Here is a 14,309-nt window from a genome sequence, read left to right on the forward strand (position 1 = left end):
AGTATGATATTGGCTGTGGGTTTATCATAAATGCCTCTTATTATTTTGAGATACATCCCATCAGTAACTAGTTTACTGAGAGTTTTTAGCATGAAGGGCTGCTGAATTTTTTCAAAGGCCTTTTCTTTATCTATTGAGATAAATCATGTGGTTTTTATCGTTGGTTCTGTTTATGTGATGGATTTCATTTACTGATTTGCATATGTTGAACCAGCCTTGCATCCCAGGGATGAAGCTGACTTGATCATGGTGGATAAGCTTTTTGATGTGCTGCTGGATTCAGTTTGCCAGTATTTTATTGAGGATTTCACATCGATGTTCATCAGGGATATTGGTCTAAAATTCTCTGTTTTTATTGTGTCTCTGCCAGGCTTTGGTATCAGGATGATGCTGGCCTCATAAAATGAGTTAGGGAGGATTCCCTCTTTTTCTATTGACTGGAATAATTTCAGAAGGAATGTTACCAGCTCTTCTTTGTACCTCTGGTAGAATTCGGCTGTGAATCCATCTGGATCTGGTCCTGGACTTTTTTTGGTTGGTAGGCTATTAATTATTGCCACAATTTCAGAGTCTGTTATTGGTCTATTCAGACATTCAACTTCTTCCTGGTTTAGTTTTGGGAGGGTGTCTGTGTCCAGGAATTTATCCATTTCTTCTAGATTTTCTAGTTTATTTGTGTAGAGGTGTTTATAGTATTCTCTGATGGTAGTTTATATTTCTGTGGGATCGGTGATGATATCCTCTTTATCATTTTTTATTATGTCTATTTGATTCTTCTCTGTTTTGTTCTTTATTAGTCTTGCTAGTGGTCTATAAATTTTGTCGATCTTTTCAAAAAACCAGCTTCTAGATTCATTGATTTTTTGAAGGTTTTTTTTGTGTCTCTATCTCTTTCAGTTCTGCACTGATTTTAGTTATTTCTTGCCTTCTGCTAGCTTTTGAATGTGTTTGCTCTTGCTTCTCTAGTTCTTTTAATTGTGATGTTAGGGTGTCGATTTTAGATCTTTCCTGCTTTCTCTTGAGGGCATTTAGTGCTATAAATTTCCCTCTACACACTTCTGCCTGTTATTTTAAAGTAAACCTTAACAGCTGTCACTGCCACTCTCATAAGTGTTCTGGTCTGGACAAGAAATTATATGTCACCCTACTTCCAGAGTTTGATATGGTCACTATTTTCAGAGAAACCTCCCTTCACTAACCAGCTGCTGTTTTTTTCTGAACCCTCATGTGCACATATTAGTGGAGTGCCACACTCTTACAGCCACTACTACCACCACTATTTCTGAGACCTGATCTCAAAAATAATCTCATCATTGCTGTTACTCTTTGGCCCTGCTATCTACTTTACAATTTTCTACTCTTTAAGTTTTGCTTCAAACAATTTTCCGTATCTGCCTAGTTGGATCGAGGACTGGGTTTGAATTAATAAGTTTAAATTTGGTCCAAACTGGTAAAAAAAAAAAAAAAAGAAAAAAAAAAGAGGCACACAGGCATCCCTCTACATCCAGAGACCCTTACTGCTTCCAAAGGAATCCTCCCTAACACATCCACACTGCCAAAGTTAAAGAATCTGTGTTTAGGGCCCCCAAATCCAAATTTTATATAGGCCTCTTTTCATCCCATCAGATATACTACTCTTTCTTGCCTGATAAGAGAAATAAGCCTAGACCAATGAAATTAAGTCCACCCTGGAAGGAAATGTGGCCCCTTTAAGAACATGGAATGGTCTGGAACCCTTGATTCTGCCCACTATGACAGCACGAAGCAAAGGTCAGAGGGACTGGCCATAGGCACAAGTGAAGCTTTCTTGCCAATCTTCGTTGAACTCACAGTTCAAAAATCATGGTTTTCTTTCTTTGTTTTATCGTGGTTTTCTGTCTTATTATAAAGAAGATTGCAGAAAAGAGGCAGAGAAGGAGAGATGAAAGATCAAAAAAGAGTATCTAAACAACAGAGGACGAATACTGGGTCTGTCTTTTTTTTCCTGTTTCTATCAGTTTGTCTTTTCATATGATACTTAACCTCTATCTTACCCTCGATATTATTACCAATCTAAGAATCTCTACCCCTCAAAGGTGGTTGTGGGCATTAGATGAAACTTAGGAGTAGTTCATGGTATATATTTCACAAACTATTTAATCTTTTTAAAACAAAGGGCAATGAATTATTTTATAGACTGCATCAAACTTCCTCATGTAAAAATAACTATCAAAGTGGCTAGCAAAAATACATTTGATTTCAAAATCACTCAATCAAAATGATCATGTCATAGTATGTATATGCATAGACATACATACAATACATATTGTATATGTACATACTCTTAACTGGTGTGGCTACAAGAATAGGTTCTGTGTAGATCTTGTTTTGATCCAATATTATATGCCTCATGTCTGTTTTAAAGCCAAATTCTTGCTTCAATGCCCATATTCCTGCAATTTGGTCTTTACTTATGTACTTACTCAGAGTATAGTCTTTAAGTACCAAGTCTTTATCAGTTGATTTCTATGGATTAGCTTCCCTCCAAAACCCTTTAGAATATGTTGTGGCTGTTTGACATTGCAGGTCTCTGTATTCAACCTAAGTATTTGCTGCCTGAGTTATTTTTGTCTTCTGTGTTTCCTCTGGAGATATGTGTTTTTCAAACTATGACAACGGGAAGGGGGATTTAAATTTAACCCTTTTGGATGGAAAGGTCACTTACTGCTTAGAGTGGTGGCTGAAATGTATCTTCAATTTGCACTTACTCTTCAGTGGGCCATTTGATATCCCTATATAGATAAATGATGATGGCGATGAAGATGACAGACAGATAGATAGATAGATAGATAGATAGATAGATAGACAGACAGACAGACAAACAATAGACAGAAAGATAGAAATAGAAAGAGACTTGCTATACAGTAAATATAATATATAAACATTTTCCCTGTAGCAATTACCTTTGTTTATTTGTCATTTCCAAAGATTAGTCCTGGAACTATCTTGATATTTAAATATTAGAATGTAGAATTAATGTGAGCTATTATATATTATATTTCAAATTTCCCTAAAATCATGGCTATTTCTTCTCTTCCCTCAAAAAATCAACGTGCAGAATCTCTGGAACTCATCCCTTCAGAGGGTCCTTCCCAGAAGAACTGTATCTCCACTACCTCGGTTCTCTGGAATAAATTACAAGTAAGTTATCTTAAAAGGGATGTTAAAGCATGTAAATACTAAAAAGAGAGAAAGCAGAATCTTATTTGGGAATAATTTTAGTAGATAGTTTTATGTATTTATCTTTTGGTAGAAGGTAGGGTTTCAGGGAACGGAACATAGAGATAACAATGTTTCTAACTGTGAATATCTACATAATTGTATTTATATTAGAGCAGAAGATTACTCTTTTACACATTTCCTAAGAAAAAATGTCAGTACTACAATTAATCTGTAAGATTTAAAAAATTGTACTTCATTTATTTAAGTATCATAGTAATTTTTCAGACATTCCAAGAAAGAACCACAGAAAATATTCCCTAACAAGAACCCTAGTTTGAGTGAGAAACAGAATAAAAGGAGAATTGTTTCATTCTTTCAGTTTTATGAGAATGCCATTATTTTATGACTGCTATGTCAATCTAACGTAACTTCTGAAAGACTTCGTTTATTCACTTTCCACAGATTATAGTCATAACATTCGATTTCATCATAACACGTAACAGTTTATGATTGACTTTTTAAAGAGTCCTATAATATTTATTTTATTTTTTTCATTTAAAATAGCCTTATGATTCATGAGTCCAAAGAGGACAGTCTTTACATCTATCCATCTTATAACTGATGTGGCTCTCAAGGAACAAAAAACCTAAGCAAATTAAGGGAATAAGCATTTATCAACCACGCAAATGAAGCCACTCTTTGTATGTATTATGCATCTCAATCTCTATATATGGTTATCAACATAATAATTCAAGTAAAGGTAATATAATAAATACTAAGATCTCACTATAGCAAAATGGTATGATAGAATTAGACAAATTATGTCAGGTAGAATTAGACAAACTTCAAGACAAATGTTCAAGAAATTTAGTTTATATGACTCACTGTCACTACTATTTTATTTTGTAAAATGGGATTAGGAAATATGAACCAAATGTATAGTATATATAATATTTAATATGTATTAACATACTTATATATAAGTATGCATAATCTATATTTAAATTTGAATCTTTAGAAGGAGATTTCAGATCAAATGAAAACTGATTAAATGCCATTAGACTGGTTAACCCAGAGATGAGACAGGTCTTAATGTTTTTGAAGTCATTAAATTACCATAATTTAGCAATGCAACTGCTATTTTGTGTTTTAGTCCACTTAAAAAATACGTTAAATAGTACATTGCTCAAGCTAATGTTGAACACTAGCTAATTACTGATCACTAGCTATAAGACATGTTAACAAATAACATAGAATGCAAAGTATTTCCTTGTAGAAGTGTTTAAAAACAATCAGAAAACAGTGAAACAGATGATCAGCAGAAAGTTATCTTTATGAATTTTCTTGATAAGTGCAATGAATTATAGAAAATTGGAGCTAGTTCACCAAAAATGGGTAACTGGTATTTGTTAACATAATAAGTTGTGGTTCTTTTGAGAGAGGGATATCTTTGGTTGACCACATAGCAAAATAACATTCCCCCCAAAAAACACACTATGAATTAATGAGTGACCTCACAGTGATAAATTAAGGAAACACAGATTAGTAGTTTTAAGGATTTTGATTATGCAGTAAGACAAAATGTCAGCTGTGTGATTGAATAAAAACAGGTTTTTCTAATGTACTTAGCATATATTAGGAAATATATATCATCTATGAGGACAAGTGATGAAAAACAGAACTAAAAAAAAGAACTTTCATGGGACATGTAAAATCATTAAGAGAATTAAATAAGAGAGAATGGCACTGAGAGAGAATGTAGTTCCACAACATCCTTGGATTCCTCTCCTGAAAACACTCTTTTCTTCTCTATCACATGGCCAGGCAGCAAATTTTCTAGATTTTTACACTCTGTTTCCTTTCTAATCATAAATTTTAACTTTAGGTCATCCCTTTACTCCCAGATAATATTGTAAGTTGTTAAAAGTAGTCATGCCATTCTTGAATGCCTTGCTGCTTAGAAATTTCTTTCACCAGATACCCTAGGTCATCACTCTTACGTTCAGCCTTCCACAAAGCCCTAGGGCATGGACACAATGCAGCAAAGTTCTTTGCTACAGTGTCACACTGACCTTTCTCCAGTTACCATTAAGTTGCTCATTTCCATTTGAGACCTCATCAGCATGGCCTTTACTGTCTATATTTCTATCAGCATTTTGCTCACAACCACAACCAATCTTTAGGAAGTTCCAAACTTTCACCTATCTCACAGTCTTCTTCTGAGTGCTCCAAACTTTTCTAACTTCTGCCCATTAGTCAGTTCCCAAGCTGCTTTCACATTTTCAGGTATCTTTATAGCAATGCCCCACCCCTGGTACCAACTTTCTGTCTTGGTCTGTTTTTGTTTTGCTATAAAGGAATACCTAAAGCTAGGTAATATTAAGAGAAGAGGTTTATTTGGCTCATGATTCTGCAGGCTAGATGACGGGGAGTCTGGTGAAAGCCTCAATCTGTTTCCACTAATGGCAGAAAATGAAGGGATGCTGGCATGTACATAAATCACATGGTGAGAAAGGAAGCAACAGCAGGGAGGTGACAGGCTCTTTTTAACAGCCAGTGGTCATGGGAATTAATGGACTGAGAACTCACTACTGAGAGAGAATGGCACCAAATCATTCATGAGGAATCTGCCCCCATGACCCAAACACTTCCCATTAGGCCTCACCTCCCACACTGGGGATCAAATCTCAACATGAGATTTGGAGGGGTCAGTTATCGAAACTATAGCACCATGAGTCAGGAATCTGAGTATGGCTTATCTGGGTCCTCCACTCAGGGTCTTTCAATGCTGTGATTAAGGTGTCAGGCAGACTGCATTGTCATCTGGAGTTTGGGTCCTCTCCCAAGCTCATGCATTTGTTGGGAGAATCCACTTCCTTGCAACTATAGAACTTCATTCTCTTTCCTACCCCTTTCCTTGCTAGCTGTCATCTAAAGGCCACTGTCAGTTCCTATAGGCCACTTGCGGTTGCCACATGGCCCTCTGATAGACCCTCTCACAACATTGCAGTTTATCTCTTCAAGGCCAGCAGAAGAATGGCTAGCTCCATTCTGCTAGGATGGAGTCCTAAATAGCAATGTATTCAAGAGAGTAACTATTGTATTGATATTCCCTATCATTTTCTCCATATTGGCCAGAAGCAAGTCACAGGTTCTTCCTATGCTCCAGAGAAGGGGTTTCTGCAATCAATGTACCTCATTGAAGGTATCATTCAATGTGTGTCCACATAATCAACAATTTACCCTTTAAAGAGGACTAAAATTGAATAGCTCAGCTTTTTTCCTGGAAGACAAGGTGAACAGGGAAAAAATGGTGACCTTAAAGGTTATAGAAAGCCTGGGACAGATAATCTTTTAAAACTGAATGAAACTAATTGAGGAATGTAACCTTTTCATTCATTCAACCAATTGGTTAAACCTACTGGTGCCTAGTATGTGCCAAGACCTGTGGTATTTAAACAATGATGAAAAACATTATTGTCTTGGCCTATGGAACTATATTACAGTGGAGGGAAACATACATTAAACAAGTCAATATGTATATAATTAAAAATTGTGATAAGTACTACAAAATAAAAGCTCAGAGGGTAGTGAGAGAGAATGACAAGGGTGATGCAATCACCTGTGGTGCAGTGTGTGTATCAGTATTACCCTTAATTATAGCCACCAAAAGAAAAGCAATAATGGTGCAAGAGGTGGATAAGAGACTCAAAAGAGAAGTGGGTCAGAGCAGTCAAAAAGTCAGTCAAAAAGTAGTGGTAGTAATTTCCAAGAAGTATGGGCAGGATTGGAGGTGGAAGAGGCAAAATAAGACAAATAAGTGGTAGTAAGTAAGAGGCAAAATAAGACAAATAGGTGCTAGTAATTTCCAAGAAGTAGGGGCAGGATTGGAGGTGGAAGAGGCAAAATAAGACAAAAAGTTGAAGTGACATGGATATTGGTAAGGGAAAGATAGTGCCCAAGACAAGAAAGAGCATGCCTAAAGTTCCTTAGGAAAAGGCGTGGAAAAGGTTTATCTGTCTCTGCTAAGAAATTAAACTTTTCCCGAAGAAAGCTCTCACTGTACTTTTATTTCAAGGATACATGGTGACCAAGCTCAGCATTCTGTTAAAGCACATTGTTAAAGTTGCTCTCACTGAGTGTCCCAGTAATATGTTAGATATCAAATCCAAAACCCTATTTTAAGACTTCACCTTATCTGATCTCTCTATAGACATTTAATACTTAATGTTTCCTGAACACTTCCAGGGTAATACTCTCCTAGTGGTCTGCCTATCTCTCTGACTATAATTCCCTAAACTCCTTCTGAAACACCTTCTAGTCTCTAATCAGAGGCAGTGCCTGCCACAAAGTGGTGGACAACAAATATATATATTTTAAATTTTTGAACCATTCTTGTATGAATGGAGAAGACAGCCAGTATAATGTTTTTCAGTAAACATAAAAAATTCTCACCATTATCCTAAGCAAACTAATGCAGGAATATAAAAACAAATACCACATGTTCTCACTTAAGTGAGAGGTAAACAATGAGAACACATGGACACAAGGAGGAGAACAACAGACATTGGGGATCACTTTAGAGTGGAGAGTAGGAGAAGAGAGAAGATACAAACCCCCCACCAATTGGGTACTATGCTTATTACCTGGGTGACAAAATAATCTGTACACCAAACCGCTGTAACACACAGTTTACCTATATAACAAACCTTCACATATAACCCTGAACTTAAAATTAAACTTAAAAAAATAAAATCTTCCATTCAGTTAAAAAAAAAAAAAATTCTTAAAATAAAGGCCTACAGTATTCATATTTTCTCAGATCTGTTTTAAAATGACATTTTTAAATGTTCATGGACATGTTTCCTTATGGTCCTTGGAAAAGTAAATTTATGAATGGAGATTTTTAATTGTCAAAAAGTAACATGTTATGTTGGGGAAATTAAGTTTTAGCATGAACCTCTATCATAAAACAATTCTGTGCTGAGACGAAACTCTGGTTATGTGACACAAATAATGTTATGATAACATATGTTGTGAAAACAATTAGTCATGTATTTTAAAATGTGTGTATATGATCATACAAAAAAGACAAATGGAATATTTCATAAATGCAACAAATTTAATTTTGTGTTAATACAGTACTAACATTCATAATTGTGTAATACTAGAGTGTGGAACTTGGTACTATAGTATGATAAAAAATAAATATTTGCTTTTCTTATGTAAATTTTCTCCTGTAACATTTGCTTTTTACTTTAGTATGGAAACTGGATTGCCCAATATGTAAACCAGTATGAAGGAACTATTTTACAAGTATTTAATGGTTATTTAAAATCAGCCAGAAATTATTTTACTAAAATAAGATATTTTAATGTGTTGTTTTAAATCACTACAGATTTCTGAGAGTGATTAAATAGATTTCTAAAATAACTAAATATAAGCATATCTGAATGAGAATAAAAATTTTATTAAATGTCATTTAATTACATTTGATATTTTTCACTTATTTGCAGAGTTTTTCTACACCAGGAGTTCCAAAGTCAAGCTACATTCAAAGAGAGAAACAACACACTGGATACTCACGTTATGAAGAGTCAGACATTCCTTATAGGATAGAACATGTGCAATTGAAATCTAACTATTAAGTTTTCTGTGGAAAAAAAACATATATGTGTACTATATGGCCATCTGATCATTTTAAAAGCATACTCAGAATACTTTAAGAAAACACTATGAGTATGAATTATCTATGCTCTAAACACTTTACTTCTCTTTCTGCGTTTATGCCATCACTTCTTATCTCTTTATACCTTGAACTTTTTCTTTACCCCTCTCTCACTCTATGACTCCTGAACAAAATTTTCATTTCCAATATCCAACTTCACTAACTAAGAAGGGATGGCAAATGTTTATTATAACCAAAATGCAGCATAACACTTGCATACTGGTTTATGACATGCATCTTTATAAAGTGCTCAGTGAAATGCATAAACAATTGATTGCAAATTGGTCAAAGAGAATACTGAGTACTTTATTAGTTACTGGCTAAAGCTAAGGAGTTACACAAAAGCATCATCTCTAAATAAGGAATTTTGTTTGAAATATGTAATTTCATTATGAATAAATTCCATAAAATAAACTAAGAATTGCTAAATGATTTCTGTAAACTGACTGGAGCTGTAGAATGATCCCATGACCTGGGCCCCTGATTCCTTCTTTCCTTTCTTCCTTCATTCCTTCTTCTCTTCCTTTATCCCTCCTTTATTTAAAGGGTACCCAGAGAGGAGCAAGATGGTGGAATAGAAGCCTCCACCAATCACTGCACATCACCCCCAGCAAGGACACCAATTTAACAACTATCTACACAGAAAAAAACAACCATATAAGAACTAAAATTTAGGTGAGCCCTCACAGTACCTGGTATTAACTCCACATTACTGAAAGAAATACTGAAGAGATAGAAAAAAAAAAAAAACCTCACCTTGAATCACTGACACTACCTCTCCCCAACTCCCCAGCAGCAGTGTGGAGTGGAGCATCTCTGGGCATTGGGGAAGGGACAGCACAACAATTGTGAGGCATCAAATTCAGTGCTGTCCTGTTACAGCAGAAAGGAAAACAGAATAAAACTCAGCTGACATCCACCCACAGAGGGAGCATTTAAACCAGTCCTAGGCAGAGGGGAATCTTGGATCCCAATGGGTGGAACTTGAGTTCGTGCAGACCTTGCCACACAGGGCCAAAGGGCTCTGGATTTCTAAGCAAACTTGATAGGCAGTCTAGGCCACAGGGACTACAACTCTTAAGTCCTAGTGCTGAACTGGGCCCAGAAACAGTGGTCTGAGGGTGCATGTGACCCACTGAGACATCAGTGGGAGCAGCTAAGGGAGTGCTGGCATCACCCCTCCGCTAAACTCTCGGCTGTACAGCTTTTGGCTCCAAAAGAGACCCCTTTCTTCCTCTTGAGGTGAAGAGAGGGAAGAAGTGGAGGACTTTGTCTTGCATTTTGGATACCAGCTCAGCCACAGCAGGATAGGGCACCGGTCAGAGTCATGAGGACCCTGTTCCAGGCCTTAGCTTCCAGGCAGCACTTCTAGACATACTCTGGGCCAGAAGGGAACCTGCTGCCTTGAAGGAAAGAACACAGTCCTGACAGCATTCATCACCTACTAGCTGAAGAGCCCTTTGGCCCTGAATAACCAGTAGCAATACCCAGGTACTACATCAAGGGCCTTAAGTGAGATGCTAAGACTTGCTGGCTTCAGGTAAGACTACCATACTGCCAGCTGTGGTGGATACAGGGTGAAACTCTTTCTGCTTAAGAAAAACAGAGGGAATGTTGAGGGAACTTCATCTTGCACCTTGGGTATCAACATGGCCACAGTGGGGTAGGGCATCAAGTGGGTCTCTGATTCTAGAACTGACTCTTAGATATCATCTCTGTACCTGCCCTGGGCCAGAAAGGAAACTACTATCCTGAAGGGTGAGTCCAAGACCAGGCGGCATTCATCATATGCTCACTAAAGAGCCCTGCGACCTTAGGACCCAGGGTCTCACTTGCAGTAGTCTGGCAGTACTCCCTACAGTCTGTGGTGGTGGTGGCTATAGAGTGAGGCCCCTCTGCCTTTGGAAAGGGAATGGAAGAGTTAGAGGGATTGCATCTTGTGGTATGATTGCCAGTTCAGTCGTAGTACAATAGAACACAAAGCAGACTTCTAAGTTTTTTACCCTAGGACCTGACTCCTGATGGTACTTTTGGATCCACCTGGAGACTGGCAGTTCTTGCTGCCCTGAACGGAAGGAGACAGGACTGGGTGGCTTTGCCACCTGCTGATTGCAGAGCCCCTTGAAAAAACATAGGCAGTAGCCAGGGAGTAATGATAGCAGGCCTTGGGGGAGACGCAGTGCTGTACTGGCTTCAGGTCTGAACCCAGAGCAGTCAGAGTGGTGGTGGCCACTCTGGGGTGCTTGCATCACTCCACTCCCACCTTTGGGTGGCTCAGAACACAGAGAGGGAGACACTCTGTACGTTTGGGAGAAAGTAAGAGAAGCGTACAAGATTCTCTGCCTGGTAATCCAGAAAATTCTCCTGGATCTTCTCCAAGACTAATAAGGCAGTATCTAGGAGTGTGCAAGAACCACCGAGCTTGGTTGGGGTGAAGCAGATACAGCTTAGTTCACAACACCCAAGTCCTTTGTGGAAAAGGTGGGAGCATGTATTTACTCACTAAACTTTTGGAGAATGAACCAAATGGACCAAATGGACCACTCTCATTCCTGAATCACTCATTCTCTCTATTTCTCCCTGTCTCTTAATTTCCACACTTTCTCACTATATCTAGTCTTCCAGCACCTCTTTTCCTTTTTATCCCTTCCCTTCCTGGCAAACTTTCTGAGTACAGTCTTTCTTATGAAGAGCCCTACAGTAATGATCAAGTCTTAAGACTCTTTTGGGGTTTTGCAAATTTCCCAGGCCTGGAGTGTTGAATGTAGCATTTGCTTAGAGTCTATGGATGGAGAAGTGGTGTAGAAAATATAGAGGACTTCTAGTCTAGGCTGAAATGGAGATAGTTCTTCTTTACAATATCTAAATTTGAACACATTTCTTCACCAAAATTAATATATTGTCCTTCTGTGTTAAAAAAAAAAAAAAAAAAACTCTCCTGGATCTAAGATGCATCACAAAGTGTCCTACACTAATCTGTCAACTATTGGTCCTGTTCTTCAGCCATCTCTCCTTAATTCTCTGGGGTGGAAAAGGGGAAATTAAGAAAAGAAAAAAGAGAAAAAGAAATTGTTAAGTGCTCACCAGTCACTGTCCCTTCTACTTCCTAATAGATCTCAAATATGTCCCTCTTCTTACCATTATCTCTATTCATTCTGACACTATCATCGTCTGAAACACCACCATCTTTTCCCTGGACAATTGTAACTGACACCCAATTGGTCTCCCATATATTACAATTGCCTCAGTCCAATCCTTTTGCCACAGTACAGCTAGGGTAATATTTTAATATACACACCTAGTCTTGTTATATTTCTCCTTAAACCTCTTCAATAGTTTCCAATTACCTTAGAATAAAATTTCAAGTTCTCACCATGGATCACAAGGCACTCTAAGACCCCAAGATATCAGGTCTCTGTCACTCTGTCTTTCTGTCTCTTTCTATCTAGATTTACATCTATATCTACATCTACATCATGTATGTGTTTGCGTGTTACTGTGTAATATTTATAAGAATACTTACTATGATGTAAGTACAAAATACTTTACACGCAACCTTATGCCATCCTCCCATCACTATGAGGTAGGTACTATTATTTTTCCCATGTACAAATGAGGAAATCGAGGCTGTAAGTAGTTTATTAACTTGTGCAAACCCACATAATTAGTGTCAGAGCCCAGGATTCAAACACAATCAGCCTGATTCAAAACTATGTAACTAGGAACAGTATATTTTTTCCAATTTCTTCACTTACCACTCTCCATCTTGTTATGTGCTCTAGTTATACTTGACTTCCGGTTTCTCTTTTAGGACCTTCCTACATGTCGTTCTCTCTGCCTGGATAACCTGATCAGAAATAAGTCCTTGGAATTCAGACATTTCTATGGAAGATGTGGCTATCTCAGAGAAAAAAACCTCTAAGTTAGGCTTAGAGATTTTTAACCATGAAAGAGTTCCTGGTTGGTTGAAAGTTTTCTGTGAATGTCACATAGTCCAGAATAGAAACAAGCTTCCAGTTGTTGAAAGATTCCTTTACTCATACTGAGAATCATGTAGGGCCAGACCCTGGGTGGTAGGACTTCTGTAGGTGTTTAATACAACACAAGACCAGGCTCTAACTGACTCTTATCAGTCTAAGTAGGAATAGACATTGAGTGTTCAGAGTTTTAGCCTCTTGATGCTGAGGCTGGCCTAAGAACAGGATCTAGGTGGTTAGAGATTTTGTTTGTATGCACTGAAAACTTCATAAATTGTCAGAGGCTGCTATTGTACGTGCTAGAGTCAGAGTAGGAGAAGACCGAGGATGGTCAAAGGTGTAGTTATATACAAGAGATAATCTAGCACAGTGGTTAACAACTTAAATAACTCTGTAGTGAGCCTGCTGCATTGAAATTCCAGATTCCACACTTCCTAGCTGTGGGACATTGGCCAAGTGACTTATCCTTTATCTCTGTTTCATCTTCTCTAAAGTGAGAATAACAGTATGTACTCCATAGGGCTGTCATAAGGATTAAATTAGACATGTAAAGCACTTGAAACAGTGCCCAGCAAATAGTGATTAGTCAAGAAATCATAACTATTATCTGTTATAGCCTAGTACAGGAATAAGGCTAAAGTGGACAAAGGTTTCTTCTGTAGGTGCTCTCTGCACTCCAAGGAACAAATCTCATGTCTGAACTTATAGTCTATGTTTGAATATACCTTTCTTACCTGACTTTTCCAAACTTTGCCCTATATATATATATTTGAAATATATATATTTAGAGAGAGAGAGAGAGAGAGAATTTATTCTTTCCAATCCTGTCTACTCCTCTGATGTATGCCATCTGGACTGTCTGATCTAACCACCTAATTACAATCAGGTCTGTTTGTTGATTCCTACATCTATCTCATAGTGACAATGGTAATTTTGATTTTAATTGCTTCCTGCTAAGCTCAAAGATGTGTTTGGTTTGCCTTTCTGACACTGCCAAGCAACAATCATAAGTCCTTATATCCTTTGCTTCTTACAAGTAGAGGAGAGTGACAAAAGGTAGTAGCAAAGATGACAATATGCTAAGATGGTAAGTACTCCCATAAATAGGTTCTTCTCCACCAGGAGACAATCTTTTTACTGAACTCTTAAAAATGAAATATTCCACTTGGCTTTACTCTTCTAACTAGAAGTCACTCGCAGCTAAGATTGTAAGTTTATACACAATAACTTTTCTTTTAGAATGGCCTTGATATAGCTACAATGTTATAGTCTTGTATACAAAGTTGTTCAAGCTGTTTTCTGAAGGAACATCCATCCCTTCTGAGATTTTTAACAGTTTCAGAGGAATTTTCCCTCTTCCTTCTACTGCTAAGCTTTTAGTTTAATAGATGTTTTCAGCATAC

General features: G+C 37.3%; 1 long non-coding RNA gene across 1 annotated transcript; it reads left to right on the top strand.

The window, feature by feature from the left end:
• The first annotated feature begins 1,761 nt into the window (after positions 1 to 1,761).
• LOC105533019 lies at positions 1,762 to 8,947 on the top strand. Its single transcript, XR_001005068.1, has 4 exons — positions 1,762 to 1,968; positions 3,098 to 3,180; positions 3,766 to 3,961; positions 8,718 to 8,947. It is a non-coding gene; the product is annotated as an uncharacterized LOC105533019 (long non-coding RNA).
• Positions 8,948 to 14,309: the final 5,362 nt, after the last annotated feature.

Source organism: Mandrillus leucophaeus, unplaced genomic scaffold (assembly GCF_000951045.1).
Source record: "Mandrillus leucophaeus isolate KB7577 unplaced genomic scaffold, Mleu.le_1.0 Scaffold1213, whole genome shotgun sequence".
Classification (NCBI taxonomy): Eukaryota; Metazoa; Chordata; class Mammalia; order Primates; family Cercopithecidae; genus Mandrillus; species Mandrillus leucophaeus.